The sequence below is a fragment of the Ovis aries genome, chromosome 2, assembly GCF_016772045.2.
Source record: "Ovis aries strain OAR_USU_Benz2616 breed Rambouillet chromosome 2, ARS-UI_Ramb_v3.0, whole genome shotgun sequence".
Taxonomy (NCBI): Eukaryota; Metazoa; Chordata; class Mammalia; order Artiodactyla; family Bovidae; genus Ovis; species Ovis aries.
In genome coordinates this window covers 199362923-199385452 of record NC_056055.1, presented here as the reverse complement: position 1 = coordinate 199385452, position 22530 = coordinate 199362923, and the positions used below count along the sequence as shown (strand labels likewise).

Here is a 22530-nt window from a genome sequence, read left to right as displayed (position 1 = left end):
AAATATGTGTTTGTGGCTGAATCCTGCCTGCAGGCTACCATTTGGCATCTTCTGATCATCACCCTTGGTTCAGCCTCACCAGGAAACATGGGATATCCCAGATTCACTTTCTAATCCAGTGATAGGTGTCACCTTCCTTACTGGACTCCATCTCTTTTCCTTGTCCTTTTGAAGGAGAAGTTCTACTTTTCAGAGTTATTTGAAATATGTTTAGGGAAATACTTGCCCCTCATCAACTGCGCGGTTTATTGAGAAAGGCATAAGGCAGAAAGCCTGAGAGCAATAGTGTGAGCTCCTACATGGAAATGACTCAAAGATGCCACAGCAAGGTCCTTTACCTTTGGCCTTGCTGCTGGTTACAAATGGTTCCTCTTAGGGTCATTCTTACTACATTTCTGTTAACTGTGATTGTGGGAAAGTGTTCATGAAGACCACCCAGTTTGGAAATGAAGAGGTGATTATTCTACTGTTGACTTTTGTGTTATTTATTGGTGAATTTTACCTGTCTTCATCATTCCTGCAGACTTCCAAATCTTCTTTTTCTGAGGTTCTTGTGGATGCTAAAGATTTCCTTGCTTAACTTTGGAGGTGGCATTTTTTCTTTGTCTCCAGTTTAATTCTATCATTATTCCTTTTCCAGTTACTGTGTCTGCATATCAAATCACCCTAAAAAGTTAGTGGCTTAAAACAACATTTATCACTTATTATCTCTGTCAGGAATCCACATGTGACTTAGCTGAGCAGTTCTAGTTAATATCCTGTGAGGTTACAGGTGGTGTCTGGGGCTGGCATAATTTCAAAGGCTTCTTTTCTCACTTGTCAATCACCTGGGTAGGAAGGTTCAAATTGTTGACGTTTCTTGGCCGTTCTCTCTCTCTGTGTGGTTTTCTCTAGCATGGTGTTTCCAGAACAAGTGGATGTTTTACATGGTGCTCACGTTGCCCAAGGCGTCTGCCCTAGGAGAGACTGTGAGCAAGAGTTCTAGCAAGTGAAAGGAAGAGACCATATTGCTTTTAATGGTTTAGCCTCGAAGTTCATGTTTTGTTGCATCTGTTCATTCTCATAGTCACAAAATCCAGAGAGGTGAAGCCTTGACTCCACCTTCCAAAGGGAGGAGTATCAGAGAATTTGTGGACGTATTTTAAAACCACCCAGTTCCATAGGAAGATGTAGGAAGCCAGTGATTTCGATTAATTTCTAAATTAAATTGAATTTAGAGTAGAATCCTAAGTGGCCAAGGGGCAGTCTCTTATCTTCAGTTCAGTTCAGTCTCTCAGTCGTGTCCAACTCTTTGCGACCCCATGAATCACAGCACGCCAGGCCTCCCTGTCCATCACCGTCTCCTGGAGTTCACTCAAACTCATGTCCAAGTCTGTGATGCCATCCAGCCATCTCATCCTCTGTCGTCCCCTTCTCCTCCTGCCCCTAATCCCTCCCAGCATCAGAGTCTTTTCCAATGAGTCAAGTCTTTGCATGAGGTGGCCAAAGTACTGGAGTTTCAGCTTTAGCATCATTCCTTCCAAAGAAATCCCAGGGCTGATCTCCTTCAGAATGGACTGGTTGGATCTCCTTGCAGTCCAAGGGACTCTCAAGAGTCTTCTCCAACACCACAGTTCAAAAGAATCAATTCTCCAGCGCTCAGCTTTCTTCACAGTCCAACTCTCGCATCCATACATGACCACTGGAAAAACCATAGCCTTGACTAGACGGACCTTTGTTGACAAAGTAATGTCTCTGCTTTTGAATATGCTATCTAGGTTGGTCATAACTTTTCTTCCAAGGAGTAAGCGTCTTTTAATTTCATGGCTGCAGTGAGCAAACTGTGATTTGCAGTATCACAGGGGGATTTACTGGGTTGTCCAAAGTCATAGCTCTGGTCAGTGGAGAAAGTGGGGCCATGATCAGGAACCTTGATTTTTAAAAAAATTTATTATTATTATTTTTTTTACCACATTGTTGGTCAAAGCTCTACTACCACCCAAGGCTTTTTGACATAGGGCAAAATCTTGGTAGGACTTAAGGCAGTATCACTTCTTCCTTCTAATACCAGTCTTAGAAGTTGATCTAGACCTGTCAGCAAATAGAGTTTTTTAGATCCCACAAAAGAAAGGCTCCTCACAAAGTGTGTGTGTGTGTGTTAATCAGTGGCAGAATAAAGGTTTACTACTGTAACTATTCATATGAACCTGCATTCCAAAGTGTGCTTAACACATAGCTGTCTTTCATTGGTTTTCTCTATGAAAACCATCTGTCATTGTTGGACATATGAACTTTTATTTCAGAGTTTGTTATTATAATCTTGAAAGTTTGTGCTATTTTAAAGTACTTTGTGCTATTTTAAAGAACTATGGACAGAGGTTCATTACATTGTACAGGAGACAGGGATCAAGACCTTCCCCATGAAAAAGAAATGCAAAAAAGCAAAATGGCTGTCTGAGGAGGTCTTAAAAATAGCTGTGAAAAGAAGCAAAGCAAAAAGCAAAGGAGAAAAGGAAAGATATACCCATTTGAATGCAGAGTTCCAAAGAATAACAAGGAGAGATAAGCAAGCCTTCCTTAGTGATCAGTGCAAAGAAATAGGGGAAAATAGTGGAATGGGAAAGGCTAGAAAAAGAAAATTAGAGATACCAAGGTAACATTTCATGCAAAGATGGGCTCAATAAAGGACAAAGATGGTATGGACTTGACAGAAGCAGAAGATATTAAAAAGAGGTGGTAAGAATACACAGAAGAACTGTACAAAAAAAAGATCTTCATGACTGAGATAATCATGATGGTGTGATCACTCACCTAGAGCCAGAAATCCTGGAATGTGAAGTCAAGTGGGCCTTAGGAAGCATCACTACAAACAAAGCAAGTGGAAGTGATGGAATTCCAGGTATTATTGAGTTATTTCAAATCCTAAAAGATGATGCTGTGAAAGTGCTGCACTCAATATGCCAGCAAATTGGGAAAACTCAGCAGTGGCCGCAGGACTGGAAAAGGTCGGTTTTCATTCCAGTCCCAAAGAAAGGCAATGCTAAAGAATGCTCAAACTACTGCACAGTTGCACTCATCTCACACACTGGTAAAGTAATGCTCAAAATTCTCTAAGCCAGGCTTCAGCAAAACGTGAACCATGAACTTCCAGATGTTCAAGCTGGTTTTAGAAAAGGCAGAGGAACCAGCGATCAAATTGCCAACATCCACTGGATCATCAAAAAAGCAAGAGATTCCAAAAAAAACATCTATTTCTGCTTTATTGACTACGCCAAAGCCTTTGATTGTGTGGATCACAACAAACTGGAAAATTCTTCAAGAGATGGGAATACCAGACCACCTGACCTGCCTCTTGAGAAATCTGTATGCAGGTCAGGAAGCAACAGTTAGAACTGGACATGGAACAACCGACTGGTTCCAAATATGAAAAGGAGTATGTCAGGCTATATATTGTCACCCTGCTTATTTAACTTATATGCAGAGTACATCGTGAGAAATGCTGGGCTGGATGAAGCACAAGCTGGGATCAAGATTGCTGGGAGAAATATCAATCACCTCAGATATGCAGATGACACCACCCTTATGACAGAAAGTGAAGAATAACTAAAGAACCTTTTGATGAAAGTGAAAGAGGAGAGTGAAAAAGTTGGCTTAAAGCTCAACATTTGGAAAGTGAAGATCATGGCATCTGGTCCCGTCACTTCATGGCAAATAGGTGGTGAAACAGTGGAAACAGTGACTGACTATTTTTCTGGGTTCCAAAATCACTGCAGATGGTGATTGCAGCCATGAAATTAAAAGACGCTTACTCCTTGGAAGGAAAGTTATGACCAACCAAGACAGCATATTCAAAAGCAGAACATTATTTTGCCAACAAAAGTCCATCTAGTAAAGGCTATGGTTTTTCCAGTGGTCATTTATGGATGTGAGAGTTGTACTATAAAGAAAGCTGAGCGCCAAAGAATTGATGCTTTTGAACTGTGGTGTTGGAGAAGACTCTTGAGAGTCCCTTGGACTGCAAGGAGATCTAACCAGTCCATCCTAAAGGAGATCAGTCCTGAGTGTTCATTGGAAAGATTGATGTTCAGGCTGAAACTCCAATACTCTGGCCACCTGATGCGAAGAGCTGACTCATTGCAAAAGACCCTGATGCTGGGAACGATTGAGGGCAGGAGGAGAAGGGGACGACAGAGGATGAGATGATTAGAAGGCATCACCGACTCAATGGACATGAGTCTGGGTAGGCTCCCGGAGTTGTTGATGGACAGGGAGGCCTGGAGTGCCTGGTCCATGGGGTTGCAGAGTTGGACATGACTGAGCAACTGAACTGAACTGAAAACTACTTTGATGAGTTCATCTTTAATCTCATTATGTAGTAACTTGGAGAATGATTACCCTGTAACACCTCGTTTCTACGTTAATAATTTATTGCACGTTATTTTCAGGAAGTCATTTCAGGGCCATTGTTTCTGTTATCCAGTGAAAAGATTTTCTGTCTACAGAAAGTTTCACACATTCTATATGATAATGAAATTATCTCCTTCATTAGATCAACACTATGTGATTTGCAAAGTGGTAATGATTTTTGGCAATTGTATACCTACTTGACACGCAGCACGGTATATTTTAGTGTATACAGCATAGTGAGTTGACTTACATATGTAGTGAAATGAATACCATAATAAACTTAGTTAACATCCATCATCTCATATAGATAAGAAAGAAGGAAAATGTGTTTTTCCTTGTGATGAAAGTAAGGCCTATTTTTGAACAATAAGTGGACTTTTTGAAGGACATCTTTTCTGACTTTAACTTTCTCACTAGCAAGATGCCTTCATATTCCGTAAAGCTCCCATTTCTTTGAGTTCTAAATGTTAGGAAAGCAAGCCACTTAACTAGCATTCCCTAGGAGGTACATTTCTAAGACTCACCACCGCCATGCCTCTTTTCTCCCTTGTCTCATGACACAAGCACCTGGGAGATTATCTGTTTTACAAGTTGAATCAGCTGTGTTAGATGCTAGAATTACCACGAGGAAAGACATGGTTCAGGAAGCTCTTAATGGCTTCTTTGAGCCTCTGAGCAAGAATTATGCAGGGAGATCTTTCTTTTCGTTTGTTTGGGGTTTTTTTTTCCCCCTTGGCCATGCCAGAAGACTTGCAGGGTCTTAGCTCCCCAACGAGGGATCAAACCTGTACCCCCTCCAGTGGAAGTGTGGAGTTGTAAGCATTGGAGCACCAGGGAGTTGCAGGGAGGCCTTTCTTTTGGTCACACTTCCTAGCCTATGTTTGCGGCCTGTGGAAGGAGTGGAGAGAGTAAATGAGTATTTGTGGTCCTGGGCCTTCCCTAGTAGGGCCTTTGTCCTTTGGGGATGGAGTAGGATTAAAAAGGATGGGTGGCCATCAGAGTCAGCTGATTTGTGAGGTTGGTAAAATTTCTCTTTTGCCTGTCTTCCCAGAGAGCAATTTCTGTGATTATGCATATCATTAAATTCATATCATTAAATTTAATGCATATTTTATTTGACTCTGACACTTAACTTTGTGTTTACTTGGCATTCATGGTTTATGGTTCATGTGTATGATCATAAGCTTGAGTTTGTAAACCATACTTTGTGTTCAGTCTGTTTTGCTGTAATCAAAAAGGAACAGAAATTATTTAGGTTGTTTTCATTCTATTTTCCTTATAGAAAGTTATATTGAATTCATTCCATGAGCAAAGTACTTCTAGAAAGTAGGGTGAACCCTTAGCCTTAATAGAATAGCCAAGGTTCAGTGTTCTGCCAAGCCTGCCTACTTAGGCCAGTGTTTTCAGCTGGTCTTGATCAAAGATATATGTACTGTGTGTGCAAGCAAAAATTTGCCCACAAATGTATGCTGAGAGCTGTGATCAGTCATATTCAATTGGGATCAAAATGTCAAAGCGGTATGGAGACTTGGCTAGGAAAGCATCTTGTGTCTGAATAAAACTTATGTTTGAATGGAGGAAGGGAGTTGGCAAAGGAGAGCCCTGTGCCTCCCTTTTTCTTTATCTGGAATGTGTTCTTACCGACTCTGGAGAGAAAAATCAGAGTCATGCCCCTATTTGGAATTTGTGAGTTTATATGGGCATCCTGTTTTTCTTTTGTAATGTTGAAGATTTGTCTGTGAAACAAAGACTTCTGTGGCTTTGTTACTGAGATGGAAGAATATATGTACCTATATAATTACATCAATTATCTACACAAATTTAGAGAGAGTGTTTGAAAACGCCAGGCTTCGGACTAAATTCAGTCCAAGATTCTACTTGGAATTTGGCTTGGGACCTTCTCCCTCTTTCACTGTTGTGAGCTAATTTGAACTTCAACTTTAAGAGTATACAGGGGCAACAGATGCCCCTGCATGTATATTCTAGGAGTTTCTGGGATTCTCTGGAGGTAATTGTATCTTGGGCAACAAAGCACTAAAATGATGCTGCTTTTAAGTGTGTCTTGTATTTATCACAGGGTTTCAGTAAACTGTTAGCACTTGGCTCTGTATAAGATGTGCTTACACTGCTGCTAAGTTGCTTCAGTTGTGTCCGACTCTCTGCGACCCCATAGATGGAAGCCCACCAGGCTCCCCGATCCCTGGGATTCTCCAGGCAAGAACACTGGAGTGAGTTGCCATTTCCTTCTCCAGTGCTTACACTGGCAGTGACTAATTAAGCTTTTCAAGACTAAGAAAGCAGGATAGAAAAGGGGGGTTAAATTAAAAAAAAAGAGAGAGCTACTTAACAGTCAGCTGAGGACATGATGAAAACCCACTGACTTGAACCCCAGCCCCAATCCAGTCTGTGATGGTTTTTTTCTGTCCCCAGAAGTACTGCTAAGAGATGGACCTGAGGGTGGACATGACCTTCCAGCAGGCAGACTTCCAATGGGCAGTGAAAACTTCAACAATGCTAGTCTTGTATTTCCTTCTAGTTAATTCAGTTGAAGAGGAACATAAAATCGTACAGGGAACTCTTTTTAAGGGAGGGAGCAGAAGGGTGGGCACAGATATTTTGATGCTGTTGGCAGCCTCCTTACTGCTATGAATAAAAATATAAGCCACAAATTTTGAATCAGAATTTGGATATGAGTCCATGTTCAGAACATCGAAGTCGGCAGTAATTGTGACAGAATGTTCCACTTATTTCTATGTAATAGAGCAAAAAAAGAGAAAAATTTGGCTTTACCATGAATGAATTTGGCAACCGATGAAAGAACCATTCCATAGGATGTATTAATATGAACAATTTCAAATTCCACCTTCAGTCAAGAACTCAGAACAGTGGAACCATTGCCCCCACATTTCAAAGTCAGATAGTAGTTTGTACCCCATGGCCCCCTGGCCCCTTGAAGAGGTTGAAGGTCCGAGAGCAGATAGTTGTGCTTCGGATCCCCCCACTACTCCCCTGACCTTACAGCATGAGAGAAAGTATCCTTTTTCCTGATCCCAAGCCCAGCCAAAGAAGTTTCACGGAGATTGCTTGGATATCTGATATGTATCCCACACAGTGTGAAGAGCTGAGTGGACTGGCATGTGATGAATCTAAAGAGGACTGAATGGCTCTGGTTTAAGCTTGCTTGCTGGGAAGTTAAATAAAGAGGCCTGTGATTGAGAAATACTCTACCCCCACCAGTGACAGGTCAAGAGAGTATGTTTCCCATGTCCAAATGTGAGCCAGGGGCCAGAGCTGGCCTGGAGTTCTGCTGGATGCTACTCAAGAGGGCTGCCTGTAAGTGTGGGGAGATGTAGGGTGCCTGGATGGAGAGGAAAATGTGAGCTACCAGCAAAGAGGGGCTCTCACCCAGGGAAGTTGGGAAATTGTTGGAGAACCTGAGTAAGCATCCAGGAGACAGTTTTAAAGATCTGACCCAGTCAGAGGATCACTGCCAGAAGGGTGCCGTCAGTAAGACCATTGTCCCTGTCCCCTCCGTGTCCTGCTTTTCCCTCTTCTCTTCAGTCCTGGGGGATGCAGAAGCGGCCAAGAGGAGGATGGACGAAGAGAAGCCATAGTCTGGGAAAGAGAGAAGTTGGTCTTGTCCCTTCCCCACTAGGGGAGGCGGAAAGAAGCTTTGCATTAAACACCACCCAGTGTTTGTTACTATACATGGGAACAGACATTTTAGTTTGCTGACCTGAAGTTATGTTTGAGACTAAAGTGCCCAGAGAACTTTTTGTTATTTGTTGGAGATTTTATCTGAGGTGGCAGGAAAAGAAGTAACCTCATAAAGATTATACCAGGTATAGGAAAGGGAGGAAAAAGTTATTGTTTGATTATACCCCATGACTCACTGGTTCAACACAAAGTCATAGGCTTAAGAGTCATTGTTTTAGGAAAGATTACCACTGAAATCCAAAGAAAAAGAAACTATTACCCTTCAAGTATCTGTGAATTTAAATACCAGGTTTATAAGACATAGATTCTGGTAATGCCAAGCATTTATCAGGTACCAAATTGTTGAACAAATTAATTGCAGTTATAAATGATTGAGCTTGACTTAGTGATGAAACTTAATTGCTAGTTTGTAAGTTTTGTGGTGACTATCCTGTTAGGAGGGTATTTCATAGAATCCACAGGTGAGAGAGAAAATGAAATTTTATTTATCTGTGGCTTGACCTTTTCTTTAGATTTGATTGCTTCCCAAAACCAACTCCAAGTTTTTATTCCAACCTCTCCTTTATATTTTTTTTTCTTCAAAATCTACAAAGCTATACTGATCCTCCCTCTTCCTCCCACTCTTCCTCCTTTTCCTCCTACCTAGTTACAGACCCATTAGGCAGGCCTGAGGAGGGTAGGAAGGCAGTTCAGCTGCTACCAGAGTCCAAGGAAAAGAATATCAAGATAAGCAGCTCAATAAAGAGTGGAACTCATGCAAGGAAAGTGCCCTAAATGCATGTACAGTAAACAACAGACATACTATGTGAAGCAGAAACTTACAGAAATGAAAAGATACATAGAAATCCATAATTATAATTGGAGACTTTAGCCCCTCTCTCTTAACAATTGATTTGGAGAAGGAAATGGCAACCCACTCCATTGTTCTTGCCTGGAGAATCCCAGGGACAGAGGAGCCTGGTAGGAGGCCGTCTATGGGGTCGCACAGAGTCGGACAACGACTGAAGCGACTTAGCAGCGGTAGCAGTAGCAGTAGTAGCAGATAGAGAATCATCAAGCATATAGAAAAACTCAGTAATATCATCAGCCAAGGTGATCTAATCAACATTTATAGACCATTCTACCGGACAACAAAATGCATACTCTTTTTTAAAGTGTCCGTGGTATCCTGAACCATAAAACAAACCTCAATAAAAGTGAAAGAATTGGAAACATACAGAGTGTGTTCTCCTGCCACAGTGAAGTAAAACTAAAAATCAGTAACAGAAAGATACCAGGAAAATCTGCAATACTTGACAATTAAACAATAGGCTTCTAAATAATCCAGAGGTCAAAGATAACATCTCAAGGCAAATCCCCTAAACTATGTTGAACTGAATGAAAATTGGACAAAGACATTGCCACTTGACTTTTCTGTAGTTCAGTAGACTGGCCCAGTGTACAGCACCGAGAGCCAGACCAAATTCAGATTTCCCCTTTTAGTAGCATTGTAACTTTGGTTGACCTTATCAGAAAAAAAGATAGCATTTTTTTCTGCAGAAAATTTAGCTTTTGGTTATTTTACATTCCTGATATTAATATCAATTTGCATTCCCCAAACATAAGTAGCAGTGGAGAAAAGCTGGCAAGAAGTGTTAGAACAACCCACATGATAAGCCAGCCTCTGGTTAAACATGGTTTTTGAGTAAGCCCCTAGTTCAGTTATCTGTGTGTGTAATCTAAGAACCAGCTTTAACCATGACCACTGTGAATGCTAAATTTTTCGACATTTAAACTACACCAGCTCTTACAACACCCTATTCAGAACACAGTAAACATGGATGCATTGCATAGCCCAGCCTACTCAGTTGCACACTCACGTTTCCCTGGAGGAAATGTGCAGTTTTGTATCTGTAACCTCAGTCCTCTCCAAAGTCCAGGCTCATCTGTCAGATGACCTTCTAGACACCTCCATCCAGAGGTCCTTCTGGAACCTATGTGGGTTCTGAACGTTATGGCACCAAATTTCATGGAACTTTGATCAACATATGTCAGCAGACTCTCAGTCCTTAAAAGAATCAGTCCCTCACACAAAACAAAACCCTAATTCTCTTTCAGAGCCTTTTTTCCTGGGGTACAAGTGTAAGAACCATGCCTATTCTTAATAAAGTCATAATAATGAATGTTTATTGTAAGAATATCGGGCTAGGCCCTGTACCTGTCATCTCATTTAATTCTCAGAACAGCTCTGTGAGATAACTCCTGCTTTTAATCATATTTCACAAGTGAGTATTGTAAAGTACAAAGAAAGGGAGTAACATGCTCTGGGTTTTACAGCTGGTGTGATATAGAAAGACTCAAATCCATGTTTATCTGACTCTAAATTCCAAACTCTTAACCATATGCTCTTCTGTCTGGAGGACTGGCAAGCTCCAGACTTTAAAAGACAAAGCTGTCTTAGAGCATCTGAATTCACATCCACAAAGACAGTGATGTCCAAACAAAAGTATCACTGAGATGAGCAGTCTTCTGGCTTTGTCAAAGGGAAGCAGGAGGACCTCAGACAATTCCAGTAATGGTTATGTCTGCATCATCCGTTTCCCTGGGAAGCCTCGTCTTGACCAGCAGTTTGCATTTTCTTCTTTCGTCAGGAGAGCAGAACCACCTTACAGTATTCCCTACCCTGTGAGGAGTAAAGCCACCCCAGCTATAGTTCTGAAGTATCCTTATTGGCCATCCACAACACCAACCCCTGGACTTCATGTATTTTCATGAAAGCACTCTAACTTGGGCCTAGCCCTCTTCCTGGAATTTCTGTTCATTATCTTTGTAACAGCTGCTGTCAGCTCGGCCTCCCTCTCCTTATGATAACAGCTGCCAGGGATGACCCTTCCCAGCTGGGGGTGGACTGAGCAGGGGTGAGGGGGAGCAACTTCCCAGCAAGACTGTTTCTCCAAAGATGCTTTATCCTTGGCAGCTGCCAAGGACTCCTCGCTTGTGAAGTCTATACCAGGTCACTCTGATGATCTCGTCCCTTCTTGATCCTCGTTCAATCACAGAAAATGCAGAGGCCTGAGCATTTTAAAATCAGACCAGTCATTCCCATCCACACCTGTGCCTCCAGGGTCATGGGGTGACAATACTCAACCAACAACAAAGAGCCCTTCTGAGATTCCAAAGACAAGTAGGGGCCCGTTCATTTGTAACAGCTGAAAGGAGTATTGAGAAAAACCATATCGCTCAGTGATAACTAAGATTTATTTTCTCTTATGAACAGATCCCTATAATCTAAATGATAGCATTACTGGATTTAAATTCTGTGGGCCATACTGTACTTGGAGAAGTAGTTTTGTCAATAGTAAACAATAACTTTCACTTGATCACTGGGAAGACATTTAGTATCGCCTGAGAGCATCCCTGGTGGCTCAATGGGTGAAGAATCCACCTGCAATGCTGGAGACAGAGGTTTGATCCCTGGGTTGGGATCCCTTGAAGAAGGAAATGACAACCCACTCCAGTATTCTTGTCTGGAGAATTCCATGGGAAGGGGAGCCTGGCAGGCTACAGTCTGTGGGATTGCAGAGTCAGACAGGACTGAGCACAGCACACACTGTAACTTCATAGCCTTTTCTCCCCAAATTTGAGGATCCGACCAATGCTGCAGATCGTGTAGTTTTGTAGTGTGTGTTTAGTGGAAAAAAAATCCACGTGTTACTGGACCCTGTGCAGTTCAAACTCAGCTGTGTTGCTGATCTGTTAGAATTTTGTATTTCTCTTGTTTTTTATCATTATCCACATAAAATGTGATCTTCCAGATGAGGTGCAGGTGCCATGCTGTGAGAGCTCAGGGGAGGGTGCACCCCTTTTATAGGTTCAGTGCTTAATGAGAGATTGACTGATACTTGTCGACATAATGTGTTTGCTTGTCTTATCACCCACCCAACCACCATTTGTGTGAATGTGGAATAGTAGTACCAAACCTGAAATGAGTTGAATGATGGAGAATGTGGCTGGATGTTTGGACTTGGTTAGACCAATCGACCAACACGTTGTTTTCAGAATATCAGAAGTTCTCATGATGGTTTCTTTCCTTTTGATGATATTTGCATTATCCACCAAATAAAAAAGTTATAACTGATATCATACATAGGAATAATAGGAAAATGGATGCTGTATATCAGACTGTGCTTCTGAATCCCATACCATCTGGGATCAGCCATTCATAAAAGATTAAATGTGAGGCAGGCATATATCTGAATATATGTGTGTCAGTCTCTCCCATCTGTTTTAATTTTGCTTAAAATAATAACAGCTTTCTTTACCCACTTACTTAAATCTGTGTCAAATCTTTCAATGTTCATTAGTCAGAAGTAGGCTGTAGTGTTTAGCTAAGATTTCAGAATCCCACCAAGATTTAATTGAATCAGTAGAAATTTTCTTTGAAACTGTGTATTTTAATGACTGGACTAGAATCACTAAGATGTGAATTGATGCTTATTCTGGGTAACTTACACTGTAATTTAACATTAAAAATGGTGTCTGAAGAGACGGTTAACACAGCTTTAGGGGGGAGACTAAGACCAGGTAAGCAAAATGGCTTTCTGAAGCAGGGTACTTTCACTGTTACACTGTTACATAGACTATTATTATTATTATTAGCAAATTTTTTTGGTATTCAAATCTGGTATTATTCTCTTTTTCTTTAATTTTTAATTATATTACCATATCCCTCAGATTTTACATCCCTTTCCAGCCTACCCCTACCTCTCAAATAAAAACCTCCCTTGCCCTAGGCCAATAAATTTCACCTTGTGTTGAGGCAAAAAGTAAATTAACACAATGATAATATAATTCAGGGTAAATTGAGAATATAATCTAGATGAAAACTATAGTTGATTAGAAGAGGTAACTCTTAAATTTAAAGAGTTGCTCTCAGAAGTCACCATGGAAACATGAGGGCAATGTTACTGCCTGTCTGGTAATACGCAAAGAACCTGGTATGCTCAGCAAGTGGAATTGATCAAATGTAACACCCTTGACCCTGAATATGTTACAGGGTTGACTACTTGTTATCATTTCAATGTGTGTGTCACTTAATGCAATCAAATATTTTACAGTGCAGAACTTCAACTGAATTAGTTCTCAGATGAGTACTTTTGTTGACAGGTGGATAATGGATAGGGCACTGAATACATTTTAAAAAATTTATTCATTTTTAATTGGAGGATAGTTGTTTTAGAATATTGTGTTGGATTCCGCCATATATCAACATGAATCAGCCATAGGTCCCCTCCCTCTTGGCCCTCCCTCCCACCTCCCACCCCATTAATACGTATTAAATAGTATGAAATCCAGGAGACCTGATCCCTTTTTGTTTTAGATGCCAGCTTACAGTGGTCATTATGTCACAGAGTTATGTAAAGACTCTCTAATTATCAAAACCTTTGTGGATAGCATTCATGGTTTATCAATGAACTGATAATGCTTCCCTTGTAGCTCAGATGGTAGAGTCCGCCTGCGGTCAATCCCTGCTTTGGGAAGATCCCCTGGAAGAGGGCATGGCAATCCACTCCAGTATTCTTGCCTGTAGAATCCCATGGACATAGGAGCTACAGTCTAGAGTAGGTGGGCTACAGTCCATGGGGTCGCATAAATTCGAACATGACTGAGCGACTAATACACACAATAATGCACTTGGAGATGAAAAATTAAGCAAACTGACAAATCTAGGCCACTTTAATTTTCATTAACATCATTCATTTTTTCTTTTCGTCTTGTGTAGTATCCCTTCTCTGTAGTGGCTTTAATTTGCAGGACACAAGGCAATAAACAATGCTGGAAAAAAATCCAAAAGATTCACAGTCTGAATGTAGAGAGAACACCTCTCTGAATCTCCCAGTTCAACTCTGGTGCTTTTCTCTGTTAACTTTAAGCCACATTGATTTAAATATTTGGTGACTTTGGAGACCTGCAGTTCAAGTGAGATGAAGGAGTAGGTAATTATTAGTACATGCATAACTATAATCCCAAGACATTTTTCCAGATAGTGCTTTAAAAGAAAACATTCTTTACTATTGAATGAAAAATTGGGCTATCACCTGCAGTGGCATCACCTGGTGGTTGCATTTTTAATTCACTGAATGATTATTGAGAACAAACACTATTCCAGTTACTGCTTACTATAAAATGGACCCAGCTCCATCCCAATGGACTCAGCATACACTGTGATGTGAACTGCCAAAAATGCAGGCAATAAATGAAAGAGCTTTTTGGTTGAAAATATGTGGTTTCTGTAGGATTCTTTGTCTTATCGCATCCCCTAGTTTCAGCTTCTGAAACTCCAGGTACACATATGTTAGACTATTTGATAGCTATTGATTGCTACTTTTTTCTTCCTCTCTTTCTCTCTTTTTTCCCACTGTTCTGAATGTTTGGATCATTCCTGTTGACCTCTCTTCAAGTTCACTGATTGTTTCTTCCATGGTTGTATTTAGTCTGAAGAGGAATCTGTAGAAGGAATTCTTCATCTCTGATATTGTGGGTTTTGTCTAGTGTGTGCGTGTGTGCACGTTAAGTCGCGTCAGTCGTATCCTCTTTGCTAAAGACCCCATGGACTTTAGACAGCCAGGCTCCTCTGCCCATGGGATTCTCCAGGCAAGAATACTGGAATGAACTGTCATGCCCTCCACCAGGGGATCTTCCCCACCCAGGGATCAAACCTGCGTCTCTTACGTCTCCTGCATTGGCAGGCAGGTTCTTTACCACTAGCGCAACCTGGGCCATATCGTAGGGTAGTTCTGTTTTAGGAAAATGATTTGATTTTAGTAAATGGCACCCCATTCCAGTATTCTTGCTTGGGAAATCCCATGAACAGAGGAGCCTGGCAGGCTACAGTCCGTGGGATCACAAAAGAATTAGACACTCAGTTCAGTTCAGTCACTCAGTCGTGTCTGACTCTTTGCGACCCCATGAATTACAGCACGCCAGGCCTCCCTGTCCATCACCAACTCCCAGAGTTCACTCAAACTCATGTCCATCAAGTTGGTGATGCCATCCAGCCTTCTTATCCTCTGTCATCCCCTTCTCCTCCTGCCCCCAGTTTCTCCCAGTATCAGAGTCTTTTCCAGTGAATCAACTCTTTGCATGAGGTGGCCAAAGTACTGGAGTTTCAGCTTCAGCATCAGCCCTTCCAAAGAATACCCAGGACTGATCTCCTTTAGATCAGACTAGTTGGATCTCCTTGCAGTCCAAGGGACTCTCAAGAGTCTTCTCCACCACCACAGTTCAAAAGCATCAATTCTTCAGCACTCAACTTTCTTCATAGCCCAACTCTCACATCCATACATGACCATTGGAAAAACCATTGAGTGAGTGAAGTCGCTCAGTCGTGTCTGACTCTTTGCGACCCCATGGACACCAGGCTCCTCTGTCCATGGGATTTTCTAGGCAAAAGTACTGGAGTGGGTTGCCTTTTCCTTCTCCAGGGAACTTCCCGACCCAGGGATCAAACCCAGGTCTCCAGCATTGTAGACAGATGCTTTACCATCTGAGCCACAAGGGAAAGCTATGGAAAAGCCATAGCCTTGACTAGATGGACCTTTGTTGGCAAAGTAATGTCTCTGCTTTTGAATATGCTATCTAGGTTGGTCATAACTTTCCTTCCAAGGAGTAAGTGTCTTTTAATTTCATGGCTGCAGTCACCATCTGCAGTGATTTTGGAGCCCCCCAAAATAAAGTCTCACACTGTTTCCACTGTTTCCCCATCTATTTCCCATGAAGTGATGGGACCAGATGCCATGATCTTAGTTTTTTGAATGTTGAGCTTTAAGCCAACTTTTTCACTCTCCTCTTTCACTTTCATCAAGAGGCTTTTGAGTTCCTCTTCACTTTCTGCCATAAGGGTGGTATCATCTGCATATCTGAGGTTATTGATATTTCTCCTGGCAATCTTGATTCCAGCTTAGAGTTAGACACTACTTGATTCCAGCTAAGAGTTAGACACTACTTAGCAACTAAATGACAACAATCTATGTTGTTAGAGATCAGGATACTGGTTACTTGTGGAAAGAATGTTTGCAAGGGGGCATGAGAAGGACTTTTGAATCATTAGTTATATTGCGTTTTGTGGTTGATCTTTTTGCTGGTTATGTAGAATTCTTGATACTTAAGTGATTCTTCTAGGTCCAGGTATTACATTTCAGTTAAGCCAAAAATTAATGTCCTAAAAGGGAATATTACTACCTGCTGGCGTCTTATCTTTGAGACAGCAAAAGCTTGAGAGAATGAGTAATAGGACATAAATTTTGCTCTGTTGGGAAGACTTAAGCAGATAAGGGCCAGTGTAAGGGCACGGAGTTGATGAGGGAGTACTGGTTCAAGGCATTGGTCCAATATTTTCACGTTTACCTCAGGGGATGTCACCTGGACCCGTATCTTTTCCATATTCTGTGGCCTCAAAACACCCGTCACCATAGTATGTATACAGAAGGCATCCTGTAAGTGATGTTTTAACCACAGAGTTACTAGGACTGTTATTTTTAAAAATCTATGGGAATGTCCATATGGCCTTGTACTCATGAGGAAACTGGTATGAATAAAACAAGAATGCCCCATTGTTAATGTCATGAAAGTAGAAATAGCTAGTGGACAAGATCACTTACCTGCTTCCAGGATCATTGTGTGGGTATAACTTATTGCTCACTTATTGACCTAGATCAAAATAGCCTTATTAACTGAGTGGTAGGCACAGGGATTTTTTTCTTCAGTTTGTTCTTATACTGGAATTTCATTATCTTTTGCTTGAGAATCTAGACTTTAGCAGGATGTATTTCTTTTCAGTGGTAATACATATTAATGTTAGATGTGACTCTGCATTTGAACCTTAAGTAAATGGTGCTTTTTTTTTTTGAAGTTGTCAATTCTTGCTTTGAGATGCATAAATTCAGTCATTTGAGTTTTCTTAGGATTGATAGCAAAACAAATACGTTGAATTTTTGGTGACCATGAAATTTAGGTGAATCTGTGCCATATATTGTAGGGCTTTTTGGTGCTTCACTTAAGCCAACATCAGGTACCTTATATCAACAGTCTGTCGAAGTGTTTCATTGAATGTATACGTTGCATACAACTTTGGACACTGAGTGAGAGCATACTTCAGACCCTTTTCCAGGTTTGAGCCTTATACCTTCAACATGTCTCATAACTGGCTGGTTGTCTCTTTTCTGTTCTCTTTCATCCTTCTAACTATCCATTGCCAGAATATGAGTATATGTACTGTGGAAGAGAGAGTTTGAGAAGTCCTTTGATAAAGTAGTTCTTGAATAACATGTTAGCGTGTTACCCACTAACAACATGTTATACAGCCAACTCTGTAAGTAGGTTATACTGGTTGAGGTTTTGATCTGACTTGATCTAGTATCTATGGTTATTTACCCTTTTTTGGCATAAGTACTCATGTTAATATGTAAAGGATAGCAGTGATTATGGTTAGGAAATGGAACAGAAGGACAAAGGAGTATAATTACCCTATTCCAGGTTGTTTTCTGATTGTAAAACCAATATGTGCTTAATTGTAGAAATTTTGGAAACATCATAGAAATATAAAAAGAAAATTGTAATCCCACTATCCCATACAGAAATAACCCCTGTTTAAATTTTGCTCAGTTTTCTTCCAATCTTTTTTTCCCTCTGTGTATGCAGATGTGTGTTGGGGTGTATGTTTGTGATCTTTTAACTATCTCATGGTCTTCAAGATAACTAACAATAAAACAGGAAATCATTAAAAAAAAGAAGAGGAAAAAATTGACTTAAAAGGAGTTGATTTACTCTGGAGTGGGGCAGTCAGGCATGAGTTTAATTTAAACTTCAGCGAAAGGAATATTTTTTTGGAACTTGGCTCAAGGAGACAAATTGGGTCCATCTGGTTTTAATCCCCTCTTTACCAGCTGAGCCGAGCAGCTCACCTTCTCCCTAGTCTCTATTTCCTGTGCTATTTGGCAGAGCCATACACTCTCTGGCATGATTAGCAAAACAAATTAATGCTTCTTAAGTCTGCTTGTAATTAATAACTCCCGACAGAACATGAGTCTTCTGTAGGCTTGGAATCTTGCCTAATTTTCTCTAAGATAAGTAATTAGATGCCGAGGACTGATAAGACTCTTTCCTCTGAGCATCTGCCAAACAGCCTGCATCTGTAATGTGGGTAAGATGATTAAAATCTGAAAATAGCTGGAGGTTTTCTCATGTGTCACAACTGAAGATATTTATTTGGGCTTCATCCTCCAAGTCCAACACTTCCCCAAACAAGAAAAGATTTAAGATGGATTTTTAAAAGGCTATACCTGAAAGTCTTTCAGATGGTTTGGTTGGCCTGTTTTCTATTTTATTCTTCATTCAACTCATACATTTTCTATGCAGCCAAGTTAAATGTGAAGGATGGGTTTCTCCCTAGTTGTAAACACTTTCATGTTAATGATTACACTTTCTCTGAAACTTGGTCTATATACTAATGGGTTCATGTTTACCAAACTCCTTTATGAGAGTATATTGGGCACTCCCATCATAGGGCTTCCATTTAGTAACTTGTCCTCTTATTATGAAGTTCTAAGTCGGATCTGTATAGTTCTTGGATGGTGTGTGCGTGCGTGCTAAGTCGCCTCAGTCGTATCTGACTCTTTGTGACCCTATGGACTGTACCCACCAGGCTCTTCTGTCCATGGTATTCTCCCAGCAAGAATACTGGAGTGGGTTTCCCTGCCCTTCTCCAGGGGATCTTCCCAGCCCAGGGATCGAACCCACGTCTCCTACATTGGCAGGTGGGTTCTTTACCACTAGCACTACCTGGGAAGGCCTCTTGGATGGTAACCCTTTCCAAAGATTCAGCAAGGATACTTTTCTTTTACCTACTTTTATTTCATTCCCTTGAAGTGAGATTTCTTAACATTGGCATTCTTGACATAGTGAATAGGGTAACTCTTTGTTCTGGGGAGGGGTACTAGCCTGTGCATTATAGAATGCCCTGTAGCATCCCTGGCTTCTCCCCACTAGATGCCAGTTGAAATCAGTACCCCTTCTAATTTTCAACAATCAGAAATGTCTCCAGACATTGCCAGATGTCCATTGGCAGTTACAGTCTTATAGGTTGAGAACCTCTGGCCTATAGAATAGTATTCTCAGTGATCACAGACAGTTAAAATAGATCTTTATATATTGGTGAGCTATAGCTGGGAGTCCAAGCTAGTACTGGGAAGAGATGAATGCATCTCTTCAACAAGATTACTATTAAATAATTCAGAAGGTGCATGTAGAGAGCAGCTGACTGAACACTTATTCTAATTTAACCAAACTGGTACCTCCTCCTAGCTGGATTCAGTAGAAGCTTACCATTTTTAGAAGTTTGGGTCCTATTGTTTGTGAGTCATCAGCATTTCACAGATAAGAAAGAGCAGCATATGAGTAATTTCACACGTAGACGTAGACATGCTTATGCCAGGAGCTCAGGTCTGCTTCTGAGCATGCTGTGCTCTCAGAGCCCAAGCACAACTAGGAATAACCATGGTTTATTTATACAACTTTCTGTAGGCAAGAACTTTCAAAACAAAAATAACCTGATGGTTTGCCAACAGAAGGAGGCTTGAATTTAATTGACCCAAAGTAACTAACTATATCAGAAGGAAGATTTTAATTGCAACAATGGATATTGTGAATTTGTAATAAAGGAGTAGAATACTTTGTTATTGGTGGTCTAGGGGTGTCCTCGGAGAAGGCAATGGCATCCCACTCCAGTACTCTTGCCTGGAAAATCCCATGGACGGAGGAGCCTGGTAGGGTGCAGTCCATGGGGTCGCAAAGAGTCAGACACGACTGAGCGACTTCCCTTTCACTTTTCACTTTCATGCATTGGAGAAGGAAATAGCAACCCACTCCATTGTTCTTGCCTGGAGAATCCCAGGGACAGGGGAGCCTGGTGGGCTGCCGTCTATGGGGTCACACAGAGTCAGACACGACTGAAGCGACTTAGCAGCAGCAGCAACAGGGGTGTCCTGGCCAAGTGATGGTGAAAGGCCACTGGATTAGTTTAGAAGGGAATGTATGTTAAAATAGAAAATATACCCCCAGAATCTTCTTTCTTTCTTTGGTTAAAATCACTTTAAGGTCAAATTCTTAAGGTAGGAATTCAGAGGAGCATCTAGTTATCCTAAGGTATATATAAAGCAAGAACATTAGAAGCATAGTTGACATGAAAAATATAAAAGGTAAATAAGCACTGAGAATGTTCCTTAAGGGCATAAAACTTTAACATTAGCGTTTGGTTATCTGGCTATTATGGGAGGGTGAAACAAGAATTGTTGGCTATCGTGCACATTTAGAAGTCCTCAGTTATTAGTAAAATGAACAAGGCATTTAATTACTCAAGTGACCACTCTGAGCCCAATGCGTATATTTTTCAAGAATAATAAGGCTAAATTTTAAATGCAAGCAGCCAGTTAGATGCCATATTATTTTGTGTCTACTCTCATTTGTAGAGGATTGCATTTTGGTCATCTTAAAATAATAATTCTGTATAATTTACCGGCTGGAGATGCATGTTTAAAGGAAAACAATGAATAATAATTTAGTTCTTTAGTTTTGGTTATGCTGGGTCTTCATCGCTGGGAGGGCTTTTCTCTAGTTGCAGAGTGGGGGCTCTACTCTCTCGTTGTGGTGCAGGAGTTTCTCACTGCAGTGGCTTCCCTTGTTGCAGAGCATGGGAAACAAGAGAAGCCACTCTTCTTGGGCTCACTAGTTATGGTTCCCAGGCTTCAGAGCACAGGCTAAGTAGTTGTGGTGCACTCAAAGGTTAACTTACAAGGAAAGTTAAGCTCATCAGAGTGACCAGTGGTATTTAGAAGAGTAACCTTCCAAACCTGGCTCTAGACAGAGGAAGAAGAACAAAGACCTGAACTTCTAATTCTCTCTCTCATCCTCTTGAGGATGCTTTTAGGCTACCTGCCAGGGAAAGTGAACACAGGGCTGGAAATAAACACAGCGCTACAGGTGGGGTTTATCTCAGAGTTATGGAGGAGGAGTTTAAGTCTCTGTTGTTGAGGGTTGTATCCTGTTAAAAGTAAAATGCCTTCAGAGCATTGAAGATTGCAATAACCTGGCCTCATTACTGTAGCGGAGAAAGCACAACAGTATAACTTCTGCAACTGAGGAAGGAAAGTAAAATGAAGACAGATTTATCAGCATGTAGAAGAATAAAAAGAACTGTGCATTCAGCAGAGTGAAGAGAAAATGGCCGCGAAAACAACATACCACAAGCTTGCATAGCCACACTGATGGAGTTGCTCGGCCTTCCTATTTCCTAAATGGAAAAGCAGAAAAGGAAGAAAGATCCAAGTGGTGATTCAAGCTGTGAGATTATTTATGAAATTATCAGAACCTTTGACAATTCTTTTGGCATTTTAATAAAATCCACCATCAATATTTAATTTTAATAGTCTTGAGTTAATCTTTCCAATCCAGCACTCTCCCTGAGCACCAACTTGGAAACTTTTTTCAAAGCTGTTTCAGCAAGTACATGCTAAAATTAAGCTATATTTAAAATTTTTTTGCTTAGACATAAAACTTCCTTCGTATACCTCTTTTATGGCAGAGCTAGGAATCTGCATAAACTATTTACAAATTGATGGCTTTACTTTAATATTTTAAGACCAGGTGCAATCTCCGTATGTGCTTTGGCTTGTTTGGGCATTTATCAGGATCATGGCACTTTTCAGGCATATACTTAAAAATTGATCATCATAAATAAATATAAAGCACTCCCCTGAGGAAAACATTCATTAAGGGCCAGACTTTAAAATTGGAGTATGCAACCAAAAGCTGCAGGAATTGGTGTGCAATTCAACATTCATTTTGTTTTTCAACCATTCAGGCAATTTCAGAACAATTCAGGATGTAAGAGAATATCTGAAGAAAAAAACCCACCTTTTTATTATAATGACACACAGAGAAGTCTCCCCAAGATTTTTATGCAATTATGTTTATTGCCATAGGTATTAGTAATTAAAATTCCAAAGGATATAGAGAGTAAACAGAAAGGAAAATGGCCTGCCAGTTGTGATCTTGTTCTTTTAAGATATGCTTTCTTGACTTTAATCCTTTGATCACTGATCCTTTGACTTTAAGAGAAAAAAGTCAAAAACTGAAAACATTTCTATTACAACTTATTTTATATTTGATGCTAGATTTTGTAAATAGATCATTCTGATTTGACTTTCAGTGACCTGCTTTATGAACATGGTGATCAGAAGGGAAGTTAGAGTTTTTATTTTCAAATGTGTTCCTAAATAACCCATACTCTAAATTAAAGGACCTATGATACAGTGTTTATTTTCAAAGGGTGAAGAAAATAGGGTCCAAATTTGACATCTGTGCTCTTGCACAGCAAATGAAGGTATCTTAGTT

The 22530-nt window shown here is 40.6% G+C and overlaps 1 protein-coding gene across 7 annotated transcripts in view; it reads left to right on the top strand.

Annotated features, from left to right (window-relative positions):
* Positions 1-22530, top strand: part of ANKRD44 (ankyrin repeat domain 44) — a 313666-nt gene that overhangs the window by 240598 nt on the left and 50538 nt on the right. The gene's annotated exons all lie outside the window — the stretch shown is intronic.